A 10,586-nucleotide genomic window follows, 5' to 3' on the forward strand; every position below is an offset into this window, starting at 1 on the left:
AGATACTGAGAAATGCAAAATAGAACTTCATACCAACAGCAGGAGAAAAATAGACCTTAATTGGTGGACCCTGGTTTGTTTTGGTAATGTTCAGAATATTTGGCAGCAACTCATTTAAAAACAGAAACCTTTCCATTTTATAAGTAGCTGGCAGAGATGTTTTAATCTGTGTTTAGAATGGAGAGCAACAGTTGCTGGTTCCCAATGCTAGATGGTGGGCCGGACTCTTGTTATTAAGCTTAATATGAAATGCCTCGTCATAATCAGGAACGGTTCGGACCGTGTTGCACTTGTGAAGAAGCTGGTTTATTGAGTAGCAGATGGTTTTATTCTGCGGTCAGAGCCAGATCCAAGGGGAGGAAATGCAAAAAAATAAAAGCTCATATTCTTGTGTAGGTGAGCCAAATATAGTTTAACGTCACAGTGGAAATACTGCAGCAGATATTCTTGGAGTCATGCTGCTGCGTCTGCATTTTCCTAGACACAGAGCTGCTTCTGTAAATGTGCAAACCCGACCTTCTTCAGACTTTTCCTGCACGCTATTTTTAGAGCCATTAAAGACTGAAGGTAGAGGAAAACAGAAAAAAAAATGGATGCTGATTTGGAACAAAAGTAAACAGTAAAAAGGACTTACTTAATTTTGTATTTCGCTCATGGTCTTCAGCTTTACATTTTTCACCTGTTGGGTACAAATAGAAGCATGCAGATATTCCTGCTGCACAGGGTTGTCCCTTCAAGAGTTCAGGGAAGACTGAGAAGATCTCCACTGCAGCTGGAGACAGAGCCTCAACAGATACGTCACTTCTGAACTGGTGACAACCTCGGAACCATCTTATCTGGGCCTTGGAGAACAGGAACCAAACTGTTGCTCAGTGGTCCAGAATCTTTTTAGATGAAAGTAAAGTTTGCATTTCCTTGGAGATCGATGTCCCTGAGTCTAGAGGAAGAGGCCCAGAACCCATGATGTTGGTTAAAGTCCAGAGTGAAGTCAAGAGAAAGGTGAGCTGAAGGAAACCATCAAAGGAACCTGGGCTTCCTGAACACCTCAGCAGAACCACAGGCGGCTGATCTCCTCCATGCCAAGCCGCATTGATGCAGGAATTCATGCAATAAAGGGCAGACGCACTCAGTGGGATCTCCACTGATCCCATCCATCACTGTTTGCTCCTCTCCCATCAGGTAATCACTTCAGAAGCATCACATCCAGAACTAATAAACTCAGAAACAGCTTCTTTCCCAAAGCTGTGAGGGCAGTCGCCCCCTGAGAGAAGTTCATGGTCCATCATCTTACAATCACACTACTATTATTGCCTGTTTCCACACTATTATTCTCAGGAATATCAAAATACCCATTCTGTAAATGAAGACTCAAGATCACTGCACAAAAATAACTAAAATCCCCGCAACATGTCTCACGTCACTCGCTAAGGGACTGATATAGGAGCCCTCGGACTCTGTTACATACCTTTTTATCTTTTGCACGCTCTAATGTGTGAAACAAATGTAAATAATGAGTCTGTTTTTCATGCATATTATGTTACTTGCTATAATTTTTTTTCTGTACATATTAAGCCATTATCACCATGGTAGCACACGGTGACAATAAAGGATTCTTGATTCCTGAATAGGAGCTCTGACCAACCAAGCCTTTTCTGATTTAAAAAACATCCTTATTTTTAAGCTGAGGTAAGATTTATGCTGTCTGAGAAAATGCTACAGTCTGGACTCACCAACTGTGACCCAAATAAACAGTTGAAATACATGTGTGCAATGAACCTATTTAATGCCTGAGTTTCATTTTTTGTAATAAGCTTAAGAGCCCAGGAGGACGGGAGACCGCAGCGCTCCAGCTGCAGGTTCCTCAGAACCGACTCCTGCAAAGGTGTCAAAATATTACAGAAAAACTCAGCAGAAGTCAGCATTTAAGCCTGATCGCTGTCTTTTTGTATTCATTTACTGGAATAAACTTTCCAATGATGTTCTAATTAGCTGAATTACTCCCGTTTTTGGTGGTCTGTTAATGCCGACCTAATTTGTGCCACAGTTGCAGGAGCATTCAGCTGAAAGCTCAGACAATTCAGAAGAATCCTGGATGTAAGGTGCACTGTCCCACATGACAATCAGATCTCCTGAACATGGTGCACTGGGTGGATGAATGAGTCAATGAGCTGTTTCTCGTGAGAAAAAAGTCAGCTGTGGACGAGGGGAGCTTACTTTTTATCGCCTCAGTCTGTGTGAATACACATATCTGGGAAACAACTCCAAGGAATCAAAAAAAAAAAAAAAAAAAACATGTGCTTGTTAGGATTGATGTAGTTTTGAAATTACACGCTATGCTTTTGAACAGATTTTCAAGCCCCACAGGCCAGAGACTGCAGCACATAAAAGATGGTATAAACCTGCAAATCTTATGAGAAACAGAGAGTAGGGGAAACGGGCGCTGTGAGCTTGTGGTTTGACTAGAGAGCGGCGCTGCTCTCAGCTCCAGCCTTGGCTCTGTGTGCTTTCATTAGGCTCCCCGGTGGCAGCCTGCTCTGCCAAATGAGCTCCCATGTGAGCCGACTCCACTTCCAACCTGACATCCAAAAATTGCGTCTGGCTGCATGAGAGGAATACATGCATGTGCCGCTATGCATCCTCTCCACAATCTCAGCGCCACTAACCTGAAATAAATCCAGTTCTAGAGAAAGATAACACTCAGCGCTTAAACGCTTTGGCACATCTCAACCTACACACAGCCTCCTGCTCTCTGTTGAGCTGTTAGTCAAGACACCTTCCTTTGTCTTTACTCACTAAAAAGATGAAGCTGTGGGATTGAAAGAGAGTTATTTCCTCCCTTTTAAAGGTAAACCTCTCTAATACTGCGGTGCTGCAGGGGAACATGTCTGCAGGATAATGGAGGGTGAAGCGTTATTAGCAGCAAAAAACCTCCGACGTTCTCCTGGAAGCCAACAGTCGATATTTCTTTGTTAGCGTGTTGCTGCATTCTGTAATTATGTTTTTGCCCTTTCTGGAATATGCAGTCATGAAAAAAAAAAAAGAAACGAGGGGAGGAAAATTGAATTCTTTGCTTATGTAATTGTTTAATGATAAATGAGCCCGGAAATTGGGCCGAAGAGAGAAAGTTTTAAAATTCTGCTGCTGGACACTAAAGGCAATGTTTCCTCTTGATAGGAACCAAATCATTATTTCATTTGTTTTTGCTGTTGAAGACATAGTGTCTGTTGGTATAATCTCCTTATTGGACGTTTTATCACCGCAGGTGTATTTTTGGATGTGCCGCCTCGGCTGAACTCCACACAGGAGAGGAGAGGGAAAGCTTCCGTCCCACATTGTGTAACCAAGAGTGATTTAAACCCTATCAAGGTTAAGCCCTCAAGAAGAAGTCTCACATTTGTACTCATAAATGCTTAAATGTCACCTAAGCTTTTATCTTCTGGGATTTTCAAAGCGAGGTACAGAATAAATAAGCGGACCTGCTTGCGGTGCAGCTGCTCCGTGCTGAGGGGCGTATCACGCTCTGAAAACCTCAGGATGATGTAGTTAAAGGGAGGGATTCAGACGAGGTCATTAAAAATCACCCTAAAACATGTGCCTAGACCTCTTACATGTTGTCTAATTCATGCATCCTTTTAGGCCACGGTCTTTAACCTTGAAGTGAGACTCATCTGGGTCACCTACGTTGCATTTTTGAGCCACGGAGAGGTTTCCACATGACCAGGTTTGATCGGGCAATGCAGCGAGGCCATGTTGTTTGTTTTTTATAGTTGAGTTTCAGCAGCAAACATTTCTGGTTGTAAAGCAGCCATAACTGGAGCTGTGATAGAATATATTAACACCATCATAGCATTGATGGATGCTGCTGTTAAAACGGGGCTTCGGCCTTCGGATGGTTGCTTTCAGGCAAACAAAGCTACAAGATTAGGATAATCGTGTTTTGGGTTGTATATTATGTTACCAATCCACCATCACATTAATGAGCACCCTTATGACACGTTATGAAAAAGGAGCTGCTCCTGCTCATATTGGAAGGTGCGTGTTTTTCTTATTGGTTTTTATTCAGGAAAACCTGTTTGTTTCTGGAGGTAAAGCATCCTCCGTTAATACAGGATATAATAAAGGGGATTTTATTTCACCCCTTGCGTCTCGTTATAGCTACGCTACAAAGGGGCAGAATGTCCCAGTTGTTTCTTTGCAGGGGGGGTGGGGGTTTGGGGGGGTGAGGATAGAAGCGTCTTTCCCCCTAAAGAAGGAGATTTTCCAGGGAAACACATGAAGCAGTCACAGGACATGACTGTGAATCTTCTGGCACAATGGCTGATAATTTAAAATGTTTCTATACAGAAAACCCCTTTTTTATATATATTACTATCGCAACAGTATTTCTACTGTGTCTTGATGCATGCTGGGTATTTTTTCTTTGATACGATGCTCTGTTCTTCTAATCAAGCCGAATGGATACAAAAGTGGTAGAAATGAAATCTCAAAAAAATAAAAACACATGACGCCTTCTCTGATGTGCATCTGGGTGTATTTAATTAGTGCATAATAAGTTCAGTAAATATACTTAATTGTGAAATGCTCGAGTATAGACCCAGTCAGACTGTCTGGCTAACTGTCCACAGTTACTGTCCAGTTTTTCATAGAATTCAATCAAAAAGACACAAACATAAGTTTTTTAAACATATTTTTTTAATCTTTTAAAAAGTGGATGATGTCTGATTCTGTCAAATAATTACGTCTTTTAACAACAAAAACTGCCTGAAAAAGGTCAACGTTGCTGTTGAAGAGTATTTCAAGAAGGCAGTGCTGACTTTTGATAATAAACAGCATTTATTAATAAATAATTAATATTTAATACGTGTATTCATTGTTGTTGTTCACAGCAGAGGTTTGTGGTCTCATGTCTTCCACTATATGGACTCCCATTGCATTTGCCTGAATGCAACTATAACTGAATGAGGAACAGCAGCATTTCCAAATACCAGACTGGTGAAAGCTGGGAACTCTGTTTGTTCTGGTTCCGTTATTTAAAGTTTCACGGTAGAACGTAGAGTTACTGAGTTATTTCTACACATGAACGTTCTTTACACATAGCTACAGGTTTTGTATTGAATATTTTCATTTCGCCCCCATTTCTGCATGAAGAATTTAGATTTTTTAATAGGTCTGAAACAATATTCTGATCTTAAATTTTTTGTTTTCATTAGTTGGAGATGGAAAAAAAATCATAATTAACAGAAATAAAGGATTTAAAACTTCCGTCTGTGTTAATCTATACAATGTGTTTTCCTTTAGTGATTTGAGTTACTGAAATAAATTAACTTTTCAATAATAATATGATTTATTGAATATAAATCCGCCATTTTGTAGAAAGTATACTTTATTCAGTATGTTCTTGTTGTATTCTTGGCAACACTTCAAACATTTAAAGTTCTGTTGTTCCTTAACGAGTGAATGAAACATATAAAGTAACGTCTGCTGCAGGATTGACGGCAGCGGGCTGAAGTTGGGAATATCAGGTTATATACAGTTTTTTATGCACGTAGTGTTATCCTGCTCACAACTATGTGACATTTCTAACCTTTTATTTTCTCCTCAGGTAGTTTTCAGTATTCCAGGGTGGAGACTGGTGTTTTTATTCAGGCAGACAGCTGAGGCCCTGAGCTCAGGTATGAAGCTGCAGATGTTTCTCTTGCACTCACACACAGAGACATTTGGGAAAGTTAGACAGTTAAAACGTAGCTACAAATGTTTAGGAAAATAAGGATTGTGCTCCACCTTCACCTGGACATGATATTCTACAATGATCATGCAGTTTATGCTTTTAGTGGCTTTGATGATCAAGATGCCTACATTGATATTTTTCTTTTTTAAGATATTTTAAAGTGTTGTTTTGATGGGTTTTAAAGTTTTCTGAGGGTTTGGTGTAACTATCTCCACCATCTTTTAAGTTTAGCTGAGGGTTGAACTTGGCTTTGAGCATCCACCTAATCCTAGACGAGTTCTGGTCTGCCACGTCGCCTTTTGTCTTATCGGAGCAACATATCAGCAGAAAAGAATGTCCAGGAGCTGAAGAGACCTTTAAAAGCTGGTCACTTTAACGTCACATCTGAAGACAAAAGATGCCTGACGCATCCAAGAACGCTTCCTGTCTGAGCAGCTGAGCCTTGCTTTCTCTTTTGAGAATCCTCTGTCTTGATTTCTGAAACATTTCTCTGCTTAAACAACATTCCAGAGTGCCTTTTCTTCATTTTCAGTGCATCTCTTAAGAAGCTGGGGTCCCTTATCATCCACTGGGGAGCCCCTGTAAGCAGTTCTGGTGAGTACCCTCTTTCTTATATCAGACCCGCGGTCCCCCCTGAGACCCAAACATCCAGACTCCTGTTGGCTCCTCTTACTCCTGAGAGCGACTCAGGCTGGTTTTCAGGGTGACACACCGTGTCTTCATTAAGCCGGAGGCATTTCATTATTCACTAAATACTGTATGTGTAAATATGTACTGATAAACAATAGATGCACACTTTGATTTTAAACCAGCCTAATGCTTTCCCCTTAACCCCTACAGTATGCTTAGGTCTTTCAAGGAGAATATTGTGATCAACTGTATCAAACGCAGCACTGAGATCTAACAGGACAAGTATAGACACAAGTCCATTATCTGAGGCCATGAGAATATCATTAGTGACCTTCACCAGAGCTGTTTCAGTGCTATGATGAGATCTGAAGCCTGACTGAAACTCCTCAAGTAGGTCATTACTTTGTAAATGTTCACAAAGTTGATTAGCAACTACTTTCTCAAGAATTTTAGATAAAAAAAAAGAAGATTAGATATAGGTCTGTAATTTACTAACTCATCTTGATCAAGAGAAGGTTTCTTAAGTAAATGTTTAATAACAGCTACTTTAAAAGCCTGTCCATTTACTAAGGATAGATTAATCATGTCTAAAATAGGACCACTGATCAAAGGGAATACCTCCTTAAATAACTTGGTTGTGATCGGGTCTAACATACAGGTAGAAGGTTTAGATGAAGGTAAATTTATAGATTTTCAAACAGATGAGGCAGATGAGTGTTCACACTGAGCCTGGTTCTGGTTCTGCTGGAGGTTCTCCTCCCTGTTAAAGGGGAGTTTTCCTCTCCACTGTCGCTTCATGCATGCTCAGTATGAGGGATTGCTGCAAAGCCATCAACAATGCAGACAACTGTGGCTGTCAATTAAATAGTATTAAAATGCTATTTAATTGACAACATTTGACACTGTTGCCTTAGAGAATTAGAGAAAAAATGTCCGGAATTCAAATCTGGGCGGGGAACTGTTTACATGGGATCTGCCAGTTCTCCCAGTGCATGCTGGGGTTTTCTCCTGGTACTCTAGTTTCCTCCAAGTGTCCAAATGGATGGATGGATACCATACCTACAAAACAAAAGTAACTGAAACCAGTTTGAGATTGTTGGCTTGATCTTTCTGAACTGGTCCATTTCTAGGAAGCATTTTGATGCAGTCCTCTGGTCCCGTTTCTATCGGGTGTTTCAACGTGACACAGAGACCCATTTGTCTTACTCTGCATACTAAAGAACCATAATGCCATTCACTTCATTCCCAACCTGTTTCCTGTTTGGTATTATACAGCGCACCTTGGGAGACATTTACTGCTCAGCATTGACAGCAAAGTTTCCAGTGCATATCTTAAAGCTCCCACTGGGCATAAAAAAGCTACTAACCAGAATATAGAGAAGGAGTGGGAGAGGCAGATGTGCGTGAACCTTCACAGACACAGAAAAGTTCCTTTACCAATAGTTAGAGCAAAACTAACAAACAGTAAAATCAACAAGAGGTTTGACAAACTGGCTGAATGATAACCTAAATTAATCTTTCTACACGCACAATCAGCAAGATAGTAAAGAGTAAAGGTCACGGAGCCTCCGTTACAGACGCCTGTTCTCCATCTTTGTTAAAGGAAGTAGAAATCAAGCCGTAGCTGATATCTTCCAGACTCGCTGAGTGAGACAGATAAGCCTTGTGTACAGGCCAGCCTGAAATATATAAATAATGATATGTTCCAGCTGTGTGTAAATAAGTTCAGCTGAAACAGAAATGTGAACAAAACAGTTTTCTTTTAATTGGTAAGACGAACACTTTGACATTTAAAAGTAAATGTTAGAACTGGTAAAAACAATAAAGTTGGTGGCTTGGACCTTGACAGACCCTGAGAAACATATTACCAATAAACATTCAAAAAAGATTTAGAAAAAGGGGAAGCAATTATAATTTAAGAGGGACTGAGATGTTTAAAAAACCCAAATTTAGAGCAAAACTGATGGAGCTTCTGATGGTTTCTGTGAAATGAATCAGCTTATGGAACAATCTGACCAAAAAAACATAATCAATACTCACATTTAAAAGGACAATTACAGCTGCTACGCTGGGTGAATATGCTGGTTATGCCTGATAATTAAGAATCATGTGACATTTTATGTTTTATGGAGGATAGATATTTCATTTCATTATCTTTTGTTTTCGTCATGTATATTTTGATGCTTCTTGTTTTGTTGTTGTCGATGATTTTGTAATTTAGTTTTTTTTTGGAAATGTATTGCTTTAGGTAAAGGGGGCAGATAACATGAGATTCTTCTTTGTGCTCCCGTTCATTCCGGACTTTAGAATGTTTGTTTTTATTTTTAATTGTTTTGTTTGAATAAAATAAAAATGGTAAATAAATAAAATGATGTAGTAAAGGATGAAGCCATCCAGATTTTCCTTGGAGATTTTTATGCGATGCAATCTATGGTTTTCCCAGAGCATCGGGGGGAAAAAACAAAAAAAGAGCCTGAGAGCATCAGCCCAGCAGACAGAAACTGTTGGTTAGAGAAGTCAGAGGAGACCAGCCAGACTGGTGTGAACAGACAAGAGGGTCTTGCTAAGTTGCCGTACTACTGCGGTGAGCAGGAAAGCATGTCAGGTTGCACGTGTCAAACCTTGAATTGGATCGGTTTCTACCAGCCGCTGACCATGTCAGCTTTCCTTCCTGACAGCTGAGGACAGAAATCAGGAGCTGCAGAGGGAAGAGGCTGGACAGCTGAAAGCTTAAAAAAAAAGCTTACATAAAGAGGAAATCTCCGTTTCTGCTGGGAGCACAGATGATGGATGCAGAATTAATTCACCCGACCTGTCCAGAGCTGTTCAGGTGATGCAGAAATTCTTTGGGGTATGTTTGCGTTCCTCATTTTAGAACCTGCTGCACCAATCATTGGCATTTCCACGGTTTATTTGTGTTGCTGACAAAATGAACTCTCATAGGACAACGGCTCACTCTGAAAGCATGAAGATTCATCTCTGATCTAAATGCCTCAGCACCTCCCCAGCCACCGTTTTACCTGACCTGAATCCACACACCTGTTTAAGGCTGCGGGGGATTCAGAGATGCACAGCCTGCATGTGCTGAAGACAGGTCAATAAACACCATGTAGCAACTTATTTCAACATTCAGTATACCGTATCTAGAATTCTTTTTACTTTTTTTAGAATAACTATGACAATGATGTGGTATTATTAATGTTTGCTAGTTACTATTTTAAAATGAGCCTAACTCTAAATATCTTTAAAATATATATATATAATGTAATATAGAAGTTGTGTCTGTATGATGGTATCTGAATCCACATGAGTTAAATTACAAAGGCAAGGAAAATAATTTTATTTCAGTACAGAGACAATGCAAACTACTACTACTACTACTACTACTACTAATAATAATAATAATAATAATAATAATAATAATAATAATAATAATAATAATAATTAGGTGTGTGCATGTTGCATAGACAGGGGTCTCATCTGGGTTTCTAAGTTCATTTTAAAATAACCCTACAGGCTAAATGTCTCTTAATGCTTAAGAAATTTGCTTGGAGTCACAAACGGGGGCTGGTCTCTCAGTGGCTGCTCATAAAGCGCTGGATTTCACGTATCTTAGCGTTTTATTCACAAAGGATGAGGGTGCTGTTAAGCAACACTGCTCCAGCGTAGACGCTCTCAGTACCGGTTTCAACCCTTGAGATATGGATCATAACTGAATAAATTAGCTTCCTATGCAGGCTGGCTGGGCTTGGCCCGAGAGATAAAGTGAGGAGCTCCATCATCTGGAACTCAGAGGAGAGCCTCCGCTTCTCTGCATCTCAAGGCGTCAGTTGATGGGGTCTTATCAGGATGACAATTGGGGGTCTCCCTTTGGAGGTTTTCTAGACGCGCTCCATGAAGCCTCGATTTGGACCCTTTCCAACCCAAACTCAGATAAAAAGAAAACTACAGGTGGATGGGTGGGTAAATGGCTCTCAACTTTTACTGCTATGTTTTTTTTATCTGTATGACTCAGAAACCTTATCCAAGAAACTGCGACAAACGGTTTTCTGAGGTATCAAATTCAAGGTTATTTTAAGGCCTATCGCTAGGTGAATAAATAAATATGTAGATAGAAAAGATTTTAGAAGCATGATGAGGTTTACAGCTACGCAGTCAGTGTCTCTCCATCCTCCCATTTCTGTGGACTGAATTTATTTCCGCTCAGCGGGAAAATCTCCGCCGAGGT

Source organism: Fundulus heteroclitus, chromosome 23 (genome assembly GCF_011125445.2).
Source record: "Fundulus heteroclitus isolate FHET01 chromosome 23, MU-UCD_Fhet_4.1, whole genome shotgun sequence".
In the NCBI taxonomy this organism is placed as follows: Eukaryota; Metazoa; Chordata; class Actinopteri; order Cyprinodontiformes; family Fundulidae; genus Fundulus; species Fundulus heteroclitus.